The sequence below is a fragment of the Fistularia commersonii genome, chromosome 14, assembly GCF_037954325.1.
Source record: "Fistularia commersonii isolate RoL2024-O1a breed Wild chromosome 14, RoL_Fcom_v1.0, whole genome shotgun sequence".
Taxonomy (NCBI): Eukaryota; Metazoa; Chordata; class Actinopteri; order Syngnathiformes; family Fistulariidae; genus Fistularia; species Fistularia commersonii.
The window spans coordinates 18,774,375-18,792,455 of NC_141297.1; positions in this window are offsets into that span (position 1 = coordinate 18,774,375).

Consider the following 18,081-nt stretch of genomic DNA (forward strand, 5'->3'; position numbering starts at 1 on the left):
CCTGCCAAATTTTCCTGAACTGATTTCTGCATGAACACCCTCACACTTGTCATATTTGCTGTTGGAGAAAATGTTTCCTCAAAATCCGTGCCATACTTTTGACTGTAGCCCTTAGCAAAATAACGAGCTTTATATTTGTTTGTGCCAACTTCATTTCTTTTTAGCGCATACACCCACCCCCCCACCCCCACTGCACACTTGCCTTGGGGTAGCTGTGTTAGGGTCAAAGTGTTGTTCTCTCTCAATGACTCCATCTCGTCGTCCATAGATTTCATCCACTTGTCAGCATTGAGGGAACTCCTTGCCTCTTTAAATGTCTGTGGGACACCACACGCCAGTCTATAACAGTAGTCAATGTTAGTGAACACTTGGTCGTCGTCAATAGCACTAGTCACATAACCATTAAAGTAACTGGGCTTCTTTTTGGTTCTAGTTGATCGTCTCACATTGTCTGCACTGCTTGGCTGTGTCACACGGTCAGATACGGGGCTGCCCATTTCCAAGGTGTACAAAGGTGTACAAGACAGTGGTGAGACCAGCGATGATGTATGGACTAGAAACTGTAGAAGAAGAAGAAGAAGAAGAAGAAGAAGAAGAAGAAGAAGAAGAAGAAGAAGAAGAAGAAGAAGAAGAAGAAGAAGAAGAAGAAGAAGAAGAAGAAGAAGAAGAAGTTAGAAAGAGAGGGTGGGGGGGAAGCAAACCTTCTCCACGGCTCTAAACTCGTTCGTCGCCGCTACTCGGGGAACACCGGATGGCTTTCTCCCTCCGCTTCCTTACATTTTATGTCCGCTAGATGGCGGCATCCGACTGTGCACAGCGCTTGGAGCTCCAGCAGGTGATCTGGCTGCTGTGTATGAGAGGAATAAACGAGTGGGGCCGTGAGTGCAATAAATCCCCCTCCACTTCTTACATGGATGTTATCACCCTGTTACTGTATTTTAACGATACCGCTGTGTTTTCCACCTCAATGTTAAGCCGATTTTTAAACATTAAAAACCAAATTGCTCGATTCAGTGACACCGAGGCCGTGAGTGGAGGACTTATGGAGTTGACTCCTTCGCTTATTCATATGTGCATGTCTGGTGCTCCCGGAGCTTCACGCCGACGTCATGGGGATCCGTGTCCGAAGAAGGTGCACCTTGGCCGGTCTGCGGGATCCTGTTGACCGGAAGCTGAGACTGGCCCTTGGAAATAAAACGGAAAATAATTGAGAGCATATTTCTCAGTTAACAACGCCCCCACTTGCTCTCATATTATTGGTATCTTTGCCCATTTACATCAAAATAAAATACTCATGACCCAAACAACAACTTTGAAAAATTCAACAACTTAAACTGTGATGCAGGCTTTGTCATAACATGTGCCGGCATCTCTTGTGTTGGACAATACTGTAGGGCTACCTTTCCACATATTTTCTTTGTGACATCTTAACACACTCTTCTGACTGACATATTTTCTGGGTATTGATTTTGATCACTTTGCCCATGTCCTTCATTTTAAATCTAGCTGTAAGCATGATTTTCACCTCTTTCATTACTTCCTCATCACTCGCAGCTATGATTAAATCATCTACCCATATTATGATGATGACTTTGTTATTTTGGTTTTCTTTGACATAGACACAATGATCTGCTTCATTCTGAATAAAGTCATTGTCAATCAAGTAAGAATGGAGCATCAGATTCCAATGACGACCGGCTTGTTCAGGGACGTATAGTGACTTTTTAAGTTTACACACCAGCTTCTGTTTTTTATTTGTCACTTCATACCCTTCTGGTTGTTCTACACAGAGCTCACAATCTATGGGTGCATGAAGATAGGCTGTCTTTACATCCATTTGGTGTAAGAACAAATTTTCCGGAACTGATTTCTGCATAAACACCCTCACACTTGTCATATTTGCTGTTGGAGAAAATGTTTCCTCGAAATCCGTGCCATACTTTTGACTGTAGCCCTTAGCAACATACCGAGCTTTATATTTGTTTGTGCCATCTTCATTTCTTTTTAGCGCATACGCCCCCCACCCCCCACCCCCACCCCCACTGCACACTTGCCTTGGGGTAGCTGTGTTAGGGTAAAAGTGTTCTTCTCTCTCAATGACTCCATCTCTTCGTCCATAGATTTCATCCACTTGTCAGCATTAAGTGAACTCCTTGCCTCTTTAAATGTCTGTGGGACACCACACGCCAGTCTATAACAGTAGTCAATGTTAGTGAACACTTGGTCATCGTCAATAGCACTAGTCACATAACTATTAAAGTAACTGGGCTTCTTTTTGGTTCTAGTTGATCGTCTCACATTGTCTGCACTGCTTGGCTTTGTCACACGGTCAGATACGGGGTTGCCCATTACCAAGGTGTACAAAGGTGTACAAGACAGTGGTGAGACCAGCGATGATGTATGGACTAGAAACTGTTCCAATGACCAAAAGACAGCAGACAGAACTAGAGGTTGCAGATATGAAGATGTTGAGGTTCTCTTACGGAGTGACCAGGATTGATAGGATCAGGAATGAGTATCAGAGGAACAGCACATGTTCGATGTTTTGGAGAGAAGGTCAGAGAAGCCAGACTGAGATGGTTCGGTCATGTACAGAGGAGGGATAGAGAATATATTGGTAGACGGATGCTGGAATTGGAGCTGCAAGGCAAGAGGTCTCGAGGAAGACCAAAGAGAGGATTTATGGACGTGGTGAGAGAGGATATGAAGGTAGTTGGTGTGAGAGAGGAGGATACGGAGAATAGGGTTAGATGGAGAAAGTTGACTCGCTGTGGCCACACCTGACGGGAAAAGACAAAAGAAGAAGAAGAAGAAGAAGAAGAAGAAGAAGAAGAAGAAGAAGAAGAAGAAGGGGAAGAAGAAGAAGAAGAAGAAGAAGAAGAAGAAGAAGAAGAAGAAGAAGAAGAAGAAGAAGAAGAAGAAGGGGAAGAAGAAGAAGAAGAAGAAGAAGAAGAAGAAGTAAGAAAGAGAGGTTGGGGGGGAAGCAAACCTTCTCCACGGCTCTAAACTCGTTCGTCGCCGCTACTCGGGGAACACCGGATGGCTTTCTCCCTCCGCTTCCTTACATTTTATGTCCGCTAGATGGCGGCATCCGACTGTGCACAGCGCTTGGAGCTCCAGCAGGTGATCTGGCCGCTGTGTATGAGAGGAATAAACGAGTGGGGCCGTGAGTGCAATAAATCCCCCTCCACTTCTTACATGGATGTTATCACCCTGTTACTGTATTTTAACGATACCGCTGTGTTTTCCACCTCAATGTTAAGCCGATTTTTAAACATTAAAAACCAAATTGCTCGATTCAGTGACACCGAGGCCGTGAGTGGAGGACTTATGGAGTTGACTCCTTCGCTTATTCATATGTGCATGTCTGGTGCTCCCGGAGCTTCACGCCGACGTCACGGGGATCCGTGTCCGAAGAAGGTGCACCTTGGCCGGTCTGCGGGATCCTGTTGACCGGAAGCTGAGACTGGCCCTTGGAAATAAAACGGAAAATAATTGAGAGCATATTTCTCAGTTAACAACGCCCCCACTTGCTCTCATATTATTGGTATCTTTGCCCATTTACATCAAAATAAAATACTCATGACCCAAACAACAAACAACAACTTTGAAAAATTCAACAACTTAAACTGTGATGCAGGCTTTGTCATAACATGTGCCGGCATCTCTTGTGTTGGACAATACTGTAGGGCTACCTTTCCACATATTTTCTTTGTGACATCTTAACACACTCTTCTGACTGACATATTTTCTGGGTATTGATTTTGATCACTTTGCCCATGTCCTTCATTTTAAATCTAGCTGTAAGCATGATTTTCACCTCTTTCATTACTTCCTCATCACTCGTAGCTATGATTAAATCATCTACCCATATTATGATGATGACCTTGTCATTTTGGTTTTCTTTGACATAAACACAATGATCTGCTTCATTCTGAATAAAGTCATTGTCAATCAAGTAAGAATGGAGCATCAGATCCCAATGACGACCGGCTTGTTCAGGGACGTACAGTGACTTTTTAAGTTTACACACCAGCTTCTGTTTTTTATTTGTCACTTCATACCCTTCTGGTTGTTCTACACAGAGCTCACAATCTATGGGTGCATGAAGATAGGCTGTCTTTACATCCATTTGGTGTAAGAACAAATTTTCCGGAACTGATTTCTGCATAAACACCCTCACACTTGTCATATTTGATGTTGGAGAAAATGTTTCCTCGAAATCCGTGCCATACTTTTGACTGTAGCCCTTAGCAACATAACAAGCTTTATATTTGTTTGTGCCATCTTCATTTCTTTTTAGCGCATACGCCCCCCACCCCCCACCCCCACCCCCACTGCACACTTGCCTTGGGGTAGCTGTGTTAGGGTCAAAGTGTTGTTCTCTCTCAATGACTCCATCTCTTCGTCCATAGATTTCATCCACTTGTCAGCATTGAGGGAACTCCTAACCTCTTTAAATGTCTAACTGATCATCATCATCATCATCATCATCATCATCATCATCATCATCATCATCATCATCATCATCATCATCATCATCATTATCATCATCATCCTGGTCTGAGCTCATCTCTGTCTGGGTTTGTTGCTCTGGAGATGGGTTCGACACAAATTTTAGCAGTCTGTTTTAGTACTCTTTCACTATTTGGATAATATACAAAATAAGCTGGACTATTTTTGTCATATCCAATGAAAACTCCCTTCTCACCTCTTGAGTCAAGTTTCTTTTTGTTGTGCTTGTATGCATAGCACACAGCACCAAACTTTTGCATTTGTGACACATTTGGTTTCTTTCCCGTCAAGCCGAAACGCCCCCCTCCCCCCCCACCACCACCACCACCACACACACATTAGCTCCTCCATTCATTCACATGTACACGCCGGCTGCTCCGGGAGCTCCACGCCGACGTTTCGGTGATCGATGTCCGCAGAAGGTGCACCATTGCCGGCCTGCGGTATCCTGTAGACCCCCCCCCTCCATACACACATGCAATACGCCTTGAAACGCATCGCTCGCACCGACGCGGGGAATCCTTTACCCTACTTCCACAGCAACGGCGAGAATCACATTGCGTCGGCCGCCGTGAGGAAGAGGGGGGGGGGGGGGGCATTAAGGGGGGGGGGAGAGAGACATGGAGATTTTCTCAGCCTCTCATTCTTTTTTTTTTTTTTTTAATTGAACATAAATAGTACACACAAATATACAAATGTACAAATAAACATGGCAAGGTAGAACTGAATGTCAATGAAACAACCAGGCATGAGGAAGCAAAGGACTTAAGGACTGTTGAGATAGGTGATCTCATTAGTTTTATTTGAGTTTACATTCTAGTATACATATGTTTTATTTGTATCTACTCTCAGGAAATGTATGGCACTTTATGACAAGGTTTGGGACTTGTTTTAGTTTTTCGCGACTGTTCAGCTAACTTGACGTTAACTTCTACGTCAGTGTTCTTTTTTTGGTATAGCGGTGCTGGCGGGAATTTTTCCCTCACTCTGTACTGTACATGTCCCATGGCTAACCGATGTTGATTCCCGGAGCTGTGAAGAAGAAAATAAAAGACGATTCAAACAAGGCAAACTTGTGAATTCCTTCCGAAACATGGAAAACGAAGAAGCTGCAAACTTAAACGCAACAGGTTATGGGCCCAGGCAACGAACAAAAGGAGGAAGATGGCAACGTTTGGTTTTCGATGGAGACGAAAACAACTACGAGCTTTGGGAAGTAAAGTTTCTGGGACACATGCGACTCGAAGGTTTGAAAGAGACAATACTTTCAACTGTTGAGCCCGACCCAGATAAAAATGCAGAATGCTACGCTGAGCTTATCCAGTTCCTCGATGATAAAAGTCTATCATTGGTAATGAGGGAAGCCGCAGATGACGGTCGAAAAGCTTTGAAAATATTACGGGATCATTACGCCAGCCAGGGTAAGCCCAGAATTATTTCCCTGTACAGCGAACTATGCTCACTCAAGAAGGAACCCGACGAAACAATAACAGATTACATTATCAGAGCAGAAAAGGCAGTCACCGCTCTGAGAAACACAAAACAGGTGATAAGTGATGAGCTGATGATCGCTATGGTTATGAAAGGGCTTCCAGAACCGTACAAGCCCTTCGTCATTCACGTAACTCAGAGCAGTGAAGAAATGACGTTTATTCAGTTCAAGAGTAAACTAAGAAGTTATGAAGAGACTGAAAAGTTTGACAGCAAAACCAAATCAGACAATGTAATGAAAGTGGACATGTCAACGGTGATCTGCTATGGATGTGGAAACCGTGGCCATATGGCAAAAGCTTGTCACCAAAAATCAGGGCCAAAATGGTGCAGCTATCACAGAAGCGCAACCCACACCGATGAGACATGCAGAAGAAAATCCAAGCCCAAAGAAGACTCGGTCAAACAAAACACAGACATCCAAGACAAAGATAAGGAAGATGAGCAAACTTTTGTATTCAAGGTCAGTCAAAAAGTCCCTCCGGAAAATATCAGAAAAAATGGACTGATGGTAGACTGTGGCGCTACATCACACATCATAACACAAGAAGACAAATTCATAAGATTTGATGAGTTTTTCAACCCAAACAAACATTACATGGAGCTAGCAGACGGGACCAGAAGAAACAAAGTGGCACTAAAAAGAGGTGATGCAGAAGTGTTACTCCAGGACATTGAAGGAAAACCTGTCCTGGTAACCTTAAGGGGAGCCTTATTCATCCCATCATATCCTCAGGACTTCATATCGGTGAAGGCAGCCACAGCTGATGGAGCCAGCGTGATATTCAAAGAAGGAGAGAACAGACTCATAACCAAAGAAGGAAAAATTTTCAGCATTGAGGAATGTGACAGACTCTACTACATAAGAACGGTAAATTATCAACAACTTTATGATGATACAGTAAATGACATGATGTCCAGAGATAGAGTAAACTTAACTTGTGATGTCAAAACATGGCATGAGATTATGGGACACTGCAATGTAAAAGATGTATTAAAATGACCAAACTTAGTCGAGGGTATGAAGATTACAGGTCAGACCAAGGTAGACTGTAACGTAGACTGTAACGTATGCACGGAGGGAAAATTCACAAATAGCAGAAACAGGCAAGCTGATGCAAAAGCTGATGCACCCCTAAAAATGGTACACACTGACTTATCAGGCCCGATTGAACCAGCTGGTCAAGAAGGGCATAAGTATGTCATTTCATTCACAGATGATTATTCAGGGGCAGTATTTGTATATTTTCTCAAATACAAGAGTGAAGCTACATTAGCAACAGAGAAGTTCCTTGCTGACAGCGCAGCGTATGGTCGTGTCAAATGTATCAGGTCAGACAACGGGACTGAATACACAGGAAATGCTTTTCAATCTCTTCTAAGGGAGAAAGGCATAAGACATGAAACATCATCCCCATACTCTCCCCATCAAAATGGGACAGCAGAAAGACAATGGAGGACCCTTTTTGAAATGGCAAGGTGTATGCTAATAGCAAAAGGATTACCAAAGGTTTTGTGGCCTTATGCTGTCCAGACCGCTGCCCATATTCGAAATAGATGTTACAATGACAGACACAAAAATACCCCATACTTCATGTTAACAGGGAGAAAGCCAAATCTTTCAAAAATGTGGATATTCGGAACTGAGTGTTATGCATACAAACATGACACTAAGAAATTGGATCCCAGATGTGAAAGAGGAATATTTGTGGGATACAGTAAGAAAAGCCCTTCATACCTGGTCTATAATCCACTTACAGAAAAAGTGTCAAAACAGAGACTGGTGAAATTGATCAAAAAGGGAAGAATTGAACAACAAACACAAACTGATGATTATGAGACAGAAATCCAGGGATATGAAGACACAGAATCTACAGATGAAACCAGTATAGATGTGTCACAAAGTGAAGATAAAACAGACAACCATATACAAAATGAGGATGAGAGTACTAACGCAGATGTGTCACATGACGAAGAAACAGCAGAAAATGTCCAAAATGAAAAAGAGACGAGGTCAGACATAAAACCCAGATATAATCAAACCAGTCGCTATCCTAGACGAAAAAGGGTCGTTCCAAGGTATTTAGAGGATTATCAGACAGACTATATTAACAATGATAAAAATCATACAACTATTGATTACTGTTACAGGACTGTGTGCGGAGTCCCACAGAATTATAGTGAAGCACTGAAGTCACCACTGGCACCCGGGTGGAATTGTGCCATGAGGGAAGAGATTGACTCGCTTAAACAGAATGACACATTTGAACTGACAACTTTACCTGAAGGGAGAAAAGTAATTGGAGGAAAATGGGTATTTGCCCTTAAAGAAAATGCTGAAGGAGGACAAATATTTAAGGCCAGATATGTAGCTAAGGGTTACAATCAAACAGAAGGCATAGACTACTATGAAACTTTTGCACCGACAGCTAACATTACATCAGTGCGGGCACTAATGCAGATAGCTGTACAAAATAACCTCATTGTCCATCAAATGGATGTTAAGACGGCATATTTACATGCTCCTATACATGAGGAGATTTTCTTGGAACAACCAGAAGGGTTTGAAATGATGTCAGAAACAGGAGAGAAACTAGTGTATAGATTAAAGAAATCTCTTTATGGCCTGAAACAATCAGGAAGAAACTGGTATGAACTCCTTAATGACCATTTAGAACAGGACAACTTTGTGAGAAATCTCTCTGACCACTGTGTGTACAGAAAACAGACGGAAAATGGTGACACAATCATTGTAATAATTTGGGTAGATGATTTAATTATTGCCGCAAGCAGCAATGATGCACTCAGCACATTTAAACAGAACATGAAATTCAAGTTCAACATGAAAGACCTGGGGAAACTATCATATTTTTTGGGCATACAATTTGAACAAAAGGGGGATGAAATCAAAATGAACCAGACAAAGTACATCCTAAAAATGCTAGAGAGATTTGGAATGTCAGAATGTAAAGCAAGATCTACTCCAAGTGAGCAAAAATTAGAGGGCATCCCTGTAGCTGATGAAAATGAGCAAAGTGAACCTGTCGACCCCAAAGAATATCGTGAGATTGTAGGCAGTCTTATTTATGCCATGACTTGCACCAGACCTGATATCAGCTGGATAGTGAGCAAACTATCACAGAATCTGGCAATGCCAAAAGTAGAAAACTTAGTAGCTGCAAAACATGTTCTGAGGTATTTGAAGGGGACAGCTGATTATGAACTAAGTTTCAAGACAAATAAGGAGGATTTGAACCTGATAGCTTACAGTGATTCAGACTGGGCATCATCTGTAGAAGACAGACGTAGCACTACAGGCTACTGTTTCAGTTTAACAAAACAAGGCCCAGCCATTGCATGGAAGTCAAGGAAACAGCCCACAGTGGCCCTGTCAACATGTGAGGCTGAATACATCGGCCGAGCCACCACCGCACAAGAAAACATGTACCTGTCTCAACTGTTAAACGGTATGGACAACAAAATGTACAGTTGCACAACAATCTACGGAGACAATCAGGGGGCCATCGCACTGAGTAAGAATCCTGTAAACAGACAAAGGTCAAAACACATTGATGTAAAATATCATTTCATTCGTGAAGCACTCAGTGAGGGCTAAATAAATCTTATCTATTGTCCATCAGAGGACATGTTGGCAGACATCTCGACAAAACTCATGACAAAGGTAAAAATAGAAAAATTCAAAAAGTGGTTCTTTGGAAATTAAAATGTCCAAAGTTTTTTTTTGGATGTTGAGATCAAGACTGGGTGTTGAGATAGGTGATCTCATTAGTTTTATTTGAGTTTACATTCTAGTATACATATGTTGTATTTGTATCTACTCTCAGGAAATGCATGGCACTTTATGACAAGGTTTGGGACTTGTTTTAGTTTTTCGCGACTGTTCAGCTAACTTGACGTTAACTTCTACGTCAGTGTTTTTTTTTTGGTATAGCGGTGCTGGCGGGAATTTTTCCCTCACTCTGTACTGTACATGTCCCATGGCTAACCGATGTTGATTCCCGGAGCTGTGAAGAAGAAAATAAAAGACGATTCAAACAAGGCAAACTTGTGAATTCCTTCCGAAACATGGAAAACGAAGAAGCTGCGAACTTAAACGCAACAGTTTGGTTGTGGATGCGTTTCGGCTAATGCTATTAGCACAGCTATGATGAGTTAAGGTGTGTTTGTGTGTGTGTGTGTGTGTGTGTGTCTGTGTGTGTGTGTGTGTGCGTGTGTGTGAGTGTGAATTTGTTTAGGTGGGGGGGGGTCGCGGACAGGGAGTACCGGGGCCTCGAGCGGATGAGCTGAGAAGCGGAGGAGCGGAGGTAATGTTTCTCCTCTCAGAGGCGGGGAAGCTTGGGGGCAGAAGAACCCCTTTGACCGGCCAATGTGAGCCTTCTCCGGACATAGATCACCCGGAGGTATGACTGGAGCTCCCGCACCTCTAGGCACACACATATGTGAATGAGTGGATGAGCTAATGTTTCTTTTGTTGTGGATACGTTTTGGCCAATGCTATTAGCACAGCTATGATGAGTTCAGGTGTGTGTGTGTGTGTGTGTGTGTGTGTGTGTGCGTGTGTATGTGTGCGTGTGTGTGTGTGTGTGTGTGTGTGTGCGTGCGTGTGTGTGCGTGTGAATGTGTGCGTGACAGTTTGTTTAGGTGGAGGGGGTCGCGGACATGGAGTACCAGGCACTGTACCGGATGAGCTGAGGAGCGGAGGAGGGCAGAAGCCTGGACCGTGATTCGCTTATGTCCAGCGGTTCGGGGGTTCCAGGGCCAAAAGCGGTAAAGCGGAGGGACGGAGAAGCGGAGGAGGGGGGGAGAGCAGAAGCACGTCACGCAATTCGCCTGAGCTCGGAGGATCGGGAGTACCAGGGCCCATAGCGGAGGAGCAGAGGAGCTGAGAAGCGGAGGATTGGAGGAGCGGACGTTATGTTTCTCTTTTCAAAGGCGGGGAAGATTTGAGGCAGCAGGACCCCTTAGACCGGCCAATGGGAGTCTTCCCCGGACGTATGACTGGAGTTCCCGGACATCAGGGCAAACACATGTGAATGAGTGGATGAGATAATGTTTGTGTGCTTGTGGATGTGCTAATGCTATTAGCACAGCTATGATGAGTTAAAGTCTGTGAGTGTGCGTGTTTATGTGTGTGTGTGTGTGTGCGTGTGTGTGTGTGTGTGTGTGTGTGTGTATGTGTATGTGTGCGTGACAGCTTGTTTAGGTGGAGGGGGTCGCGGACATGGAGTACCAGGGCCTGTACCGGATGAGTTGTGGAGCGGAGGAGGGCAGAAGCCCTGCCCGTGATCCGCTTATGTCCAGCGGTTTGAGGGTTCCAGGGCCCAAAGCGGAGGAGCGGAGGAGGGAAGAAGCCCGGATCGTGATTCGCTTATGTCCAGCGGTTTGGGGGTTCTGGGGTCCAAAGCGGTAAAGCGTAGGAGCGGAGGAGAGCAGAAGCACGTCACGAAATTCGCCTGAGTTCGGAGGATCGGGATTACCAGGGCCAAATACGGAGGAGCGGAGGACTTGAGAAGCGGAGGAGGGCAGAAGCCTGGACCGTGATTCGCTTATGTCCAGCGTTTCGGGGTTCCAGGGCCCAAAGCGGAAAAGCGGAGGAGCGGAGAAGCGAAGGAGGGGAGGAGAGCAGAAGGACGTCACACAATTCGCCCGAGTTCGCAGGATCGGGAGTACCAGGGCCAATAGCGGAGGAGGGGAGGAGCGGAGGAGCGGAAGAGCAGAGGAGGGCGGAAGCCCGGACCGTGATTCGCATATGTCCAGCGGTTCGGGCTTCCAGGGCGGGAGTACCAGGGCCAATAGCGGAGGAGGGGAGGAGCGGGGAAGCGGAGGAGGGGAGGAGAGCAGAAGAACGTCACGCAAGTCGCCTGAGCTCCGAGGATCGGGAGTACCAGGGCGCATAGCGGAGGAGCGGTTGAGCTGAGAAGCGGAGGTAATGTTTCTCTTTTCAAAGGCGGGGAATCTTTGAGGCAGCAGGACCCCTTAGACCGGCCAATGGGAGCCTTCTGCGGACATGGATTCCCCGGACGTATGACTGGAGTATTGTATTTTAAGAACGAACTTTATTGCAGGCAGCATGAAAGAAAAAAACACGGAACGTTCTTCTTCCTTTGTTAAGACGCAAAAACACGCAGACGTCACACACTGATTTTGCAGTAGCGCCACCTATAGGTAAAAGTACCGCCCATTTACAACACTCCCACTTACTTTTACCAATAGCACCAAGTCCTGAGAAAATAATATTTCAAAGCTGTGTTCTTCCACGACAACAAAAACTGTAAACTTGTTTAACACCCCATTTTTAAGACAGTATTCCTATCACATTGGTTATACTGGAACTCTTTTTCCCATTTTTTAGAAATCGCTTTGACTCGGCAGCGTTCTTCGTACACCTGTCAAGCATTTTTAAACAAAAAAGAGTCCGATCTCGCCCCTGAGATATTCAAATCTCTGTCTACCGAGTGGCTTGGTAAAGATATCCGCTTTCATATCATTTGTTGGACAATATTGCAGTTCAATTTGTCCATTCTGCACACATTCACGGATATAGTGGTAGCGAATGTCTATGTGTTTGGTCCTGGAGTGATTTACAGGATTCTTTGCAATTGCGATGGCTCCTTGGTTATCTTCAAGGATCACTGTGGACACAGACTCTACACCGAGATCACACAGTAGTCGTTTCAGCCAGATTCCTTCTTGAGCTGCTTGACTGAGTGAGATGTATTCAGCTTCTGCTGTTGAAAGTGCTACTGTTGATTGTTTCTTGCTGAGCCAGCTTACTGCTCCTCCACTCAGAAGGAAGATGTCGCCTGTTGTTGACCGGCGATCATCTTGATCTCCAGCCCGGTTAGCATCCGAGTATCCGATTAAAGCTCCGGAGTCTGACCTCTCATATTTCAGAGCAAGATTTAATGTCCCTTTCAAGTATCGAAGTATCCTCTTTACAGCAGTCAGATGTGAAGCATCTGGATTTGCATTGAACTTCGACACAGCACTCACAGCTTGAGCTATGTCCGGTCTTGTCGCCATGGCAGCATACAGCAGACTTCCAACCATTGACTGATAGGTATGCTGGTGCACTGACATACTGACACCATCACTCCTTTTTAGCCTGACGTTGGCATCTGCAGGAGTTGCCACAGGATTTGCATTATCCATTCCATACTTCCGAAGTATGGCTTCAATGTAATGCTTCTGCTGAAGAATGATACGATTCTTTTCTTTATCTTGGATGACAGAGATGCCTGGGATGTAGGACAGCTCACCCATGTCTTTCATCTTGTAGCACTCCTTGAGAGCTGCTTTGAGCTCGTCCATGCTCTCAGTGGACTCTGTAATCAGGATCAAATCATCCACGTAAACTGCTAGTATTTCAAGCTCTTGTCTTGATCTCACAAACACGCAGGGGTCTGATGTGCTCTGTTTGAATCCAATTTCCATCATGAACTCCGTAAAAGCCTTGTTCCAACAGCGAGGAGACTGTCTCAGTCCATAGATTGATTTTTTTAGTTTGCATACCAGATGTTCCTGCCCTGTTTTGATGAAGCCCTCAGGTTGCTCCATGTATATTTCTTCTTCCAGGTGTCCATTGAGGAATGCAGTTACAACATCCATCTGGTGGACATGTAGACCCTTTTGAACAGCAAAGGACAGTAATGTACGAATAGAGCTCAATCGTACCACTGGTGAAAACGTTTCATCATAGTCAGCGCCATACAACTGTGTGTAGCCCTGTGCAACGAGTCTACACTTGTATCGTTCCACTCTTCCATCACTGCGATGCTTGACTTTGAACACCCATCTGGATCCTACTGCCTTTCTGTCTCTTGGCAAGTCGACTAAGTCCCATGTCTCGTTTTCCAGCAGTGACTCATATTCCAAGTCAGCTGCCTCCTGCCAGTCTTTTGCATGAGGACTCTCCATTGCCTCTTTTAGTGAGAGTGGCTCTGTCACGCAACACATGTTTGCATAATGATCAACAGTCACTACATCAGCAAACTCATCATATCCAAATCTTATTGGAGGCTTTCTGATTCTGTCATTTTTTCTGACAGTGCTCTCAACAGTGACTTCGTCATGTTTTGTTTCACTCTCATCTATTTTCATAGTTATCTCGGTGTCTGTGCAGTGTACTTTCGGTTCCTGCTTCAAGTTAAAGTTGGATTCATCAAAGACGACATCTCGACGGATCAGAATCCTCCTCTTCTCTTCATCGTACAGGCGATAGCCTCTGGCATTGTTTGCATATCCCACGAAGCGCGGCTTCACAGTCTTTTTGTCCAGCTTCTTTCTCTCTTCATCTGGGACAAGTGCATAGGCAATACAGCCAAACACCTTCATGTGACCCACATTAGGTTTTTTCCCACACCATCTCTGGTACGGTGTCTCTCCCTTCGGGACAGAAGTAGGCAGCCTGTTCTGTATGTAAGCTGCTGTGGCAACAGCCTCTGCCCAGAACATCTTTGGTAACTTAGCATGAGACAACATGCTCCTTGCTGCTTCAACGAGTGTTCTATTTTTTCTTTCAGCAACTCCGTTTTGCTGTGGTGAGTGAGGTCCAGTCATTTCATGGTGGATGCCTTGAACCTTCAAATATTCTTGAAACTCCCTTGAGGTGTACTCACCACCATTGTCTGTTCTCAGCCTCTGGATGCTTAGTCCACACTCATTTGTGAATGTCTTCTCAAATTCCTTGAATTTACACAGCACTTCATTCTTCTGTTTCATGAAGTATACCTTGGAGCATCTTGAGTAATCGTCTGTGAAAGTCACAAAATATTTGGATCCACTTATAGATTCAGTTTGCATGGGACCACAGACATCACGATGAATTAACTGCATCTTGCGCTCGGAACGTATTTCTCCAATCGACTTGAATGGCTTTTTAGCCAGCTTGCCCTCCACACATCCTTCACAGAAGGGAACTTCTTTGTCTGCAGAGAAGTCCACTCCGTTCACCAGACCTTTTAGTTCCTTCAGCTTGGTAGTGTGACCGAGGCGCCGGTGCCACAAGATAGCAGCTACTGATGCACTGTGAGTGACTGATTCATTTCCTTTCACATCTAGCTGATATAGTCCATCAGCTCTTCGTGTTCCCATTCCTTTAAGAGTTCCATCTTTTCCACGAATGTAGCAGCAGGACCTCTTAAACTGAACCGTATTTCCCTTTTTGGTGGCAGCTCCCACTGAGAATAAATTCCCAGAAAGTTTTGGAACATACAGCACATCATACATCGTAGCATTTTTTACCCTGCTTGACTTGAAGGTCATTGTCATGTTGACATTTCCAATTCCCAGGGCATCAACCACCCTGCCGTCACCGAGCTTCACTGACTGTTCTTTTGAGAACTGCTGGTATTCCTTAAGAATTCCTTGCTCGCATGTCATGTGCTTTGATGCTCCAGAATCAATTAACCACTCAAACTGATGTGGTTTTTCTGAGCTTTCCCTTCTAGCTACAAAGGCACTTTCAGATGAACCATCCTCATCCTCACACACCACATTTTTAGCTTTGTGGATTTTCTTTTTTGATTTGTTTTTCCAGCTTGGACAGTCACGTTTAATGTGGCCTTCCTTCCCACATTTATAGCATCTCCATGTGCTTTGTCCTGCTCCCACTGCTTTGGAGCGATCCTGCAGATTGCCACACACCTGTGATGACATTGCTGCTGCACCACCTGAAGGACCACCACTGTAATCATTAGCATTCACTCGCTTTTGTTCCTCATCGATTAACGCTTGTTGAACAAATTTGAGTGTCAGGTTGTCAATCTTTGTTTCCAGTGCAGTGACAACTGTAGCGTAACTTGGTGGTAAACTTCCCAACAATGTTACAATTTGGTCTTCCTCTTCAATTACAGCTCCTATTGCTGATAACTGGTCAGTCAGTTCTTTCATTTGTTTGAGGTGCTCAGTCAAACCATCTCCTTCCTTCATTTCGCACCTGAAATATTTCTTCTTCAGAAATAGTTTATTTGCCAGCGTGTCTCTTTCAAAAATATCTTTCAGTGTAGTCCACACTTCTTTGGGAGTCTTACAGTTTGTAATCAGGTACAACAGGGATGAACTTACATTGAGCACTAACACAGAGAACGCTTTCTCTCTCTGTTTCGTGAACTCACCCTGTGCTGCTGCGTTAGCATCTGGGGCTAATGTGTCTTCCTCTGTTAGCATTCGCCACAGTCCTTTAGCCTTTAGCAGATGTTCCATTTGAAACTTCCACGTTGCCCAATTCTCCGGTCCGCTCAGCTTGTCGATAAACAGCTTGTCCTCCATTGTGAGTTCCCACAATACTGTTCACTATCACACAAAATATTCAGTGTAATCCAGCCTTTTAGAGACACTCTGGGCCCATAACCTATTGTATTCTAAGAACGAACTTTATTGCAGGCAGCATGAAAGAAAAAAACACGTAACATTCTTCTTCCTTTGTTAAGACGCAAAAACACACAGACGTAACACACTGATATAGCAGTAGCGCCACCTATAGGTAAAAGTACCGCCCATTTACAACATGGAGCTCCCGGACCTCTGGGCACACACATGTGAATGAGTGGATGAGATCATGTTTGTGTGCTTGTGGATGTGTTTTGGCTAATGCTATTAGCACAGCTATGATGAGTTAAGGTGTGTGTAAGTGTGTTTGTGTGCGTGTGTATATGTGTGTGTGTGTGTGTGTGTGTGTGTTTGTGACAGTTTGTTAAGGTGGAGGGGGTCGCGGACATGGAGTACCAGGGCCTGTACCGGATGAGTGGAGGAGCGGAGGAGGGCAGAAATCCTGCCCGTGATTCGCTTATGTCCAGCGGTTCAGGGGTTCCAAGCCCCAAAGCGGAAAAGCGGACGAGCGGAGAATAGCAGAAGCACGTCACGCAATTCGCCTGAGTTCGGAGGATCGGGGGTACCAGGGCCAATAGCGGAGGAGCGGTGGAGCTGAGAAACAGAAGATTGGAGGAGCGGAAGTAATGTTTCTCCTAATTTTTTTTTTCGTTTTTAATTTCATTTGTCTATCTATTTATTTAATTATTTCCTTTCAATTTCTTTTTTTGTCTAGCATAATAAACTTCTTCCAGTTCTGCAAAGCAAGAGACGTGCCACACATATTATTCCTCCGTAAAAGACCCAGCCGGTATTGAGGGGTAACTCACAGATCTCCTGGCCTGGCCAAGTTCTTCGTTCACAAAAACAGAATGCAGCAATGTTCCCCAAATTTTAATTTCTTCATAAACGATTTTGAATAATTAAAAAAAAAAAAATCCTTAAAACTTATGGAAAAATCCAAAAACCAAAAAACATACAGTTTGATGTCTGAAATTCCTTGTAAACCGCAGACCAAATAACATGGTTTATTCCCCTTGCAATTTTTTTTTTCGTTTTTAATTTAATTTGTCCATCTATTTATTTAATTATACACTATTAACTTGTCCATATGTCCTTTTCTTCCTCATCCCTGGTTGTTTCATTGACATTCAGTTCTACCGTGCCACGTTTATTTGTACATTTGTATATTTGTGTGTACTATTAATGTTCAATTAAAAAAAAAAAAAAAAAAAAAAAGAATGAGAGGCTGAGAAAATCTCCATGTCTCTCTCTCTCTCTCCCCCTTAATGCCCCCCCCCCCCCCCCTTCCTCCTAACGGCGTCCGAAGCGACGAGATTCTCGCCGTTGTTGTGGAATCTTGGTAAAGGATTCCCCGCGTCGGTGCGAGCGATGCGTTTCGAGGCGTATTGCATGCGTGTATGAAGGGGGGGGGGTCTACAGGACCCCGCAGAGCGGCAAAGCTGCACCTTCTCCGGACATCGATGTTGTTATCTGAGAAATATGCTCTCAGTTATTTTCGTTTTATTTTGAAGGGCCAGTCCCAACTTCTGGTCTGTCCGTTGTGTTTTTATTTGCTTGAAAATAAACTTAACTTCCTCCAGTTCTGCAAAGCAAGAGACGTGTCACACATATTATTCCTCCGTAAAAGACCCAGCCGGTAACACGCAGATCTACTGGCCTGGCCAAGTTCTTCATTCACAAAAACAGAATGCAAAACTGTTCCCCAAATTTTAATTTCTTCAT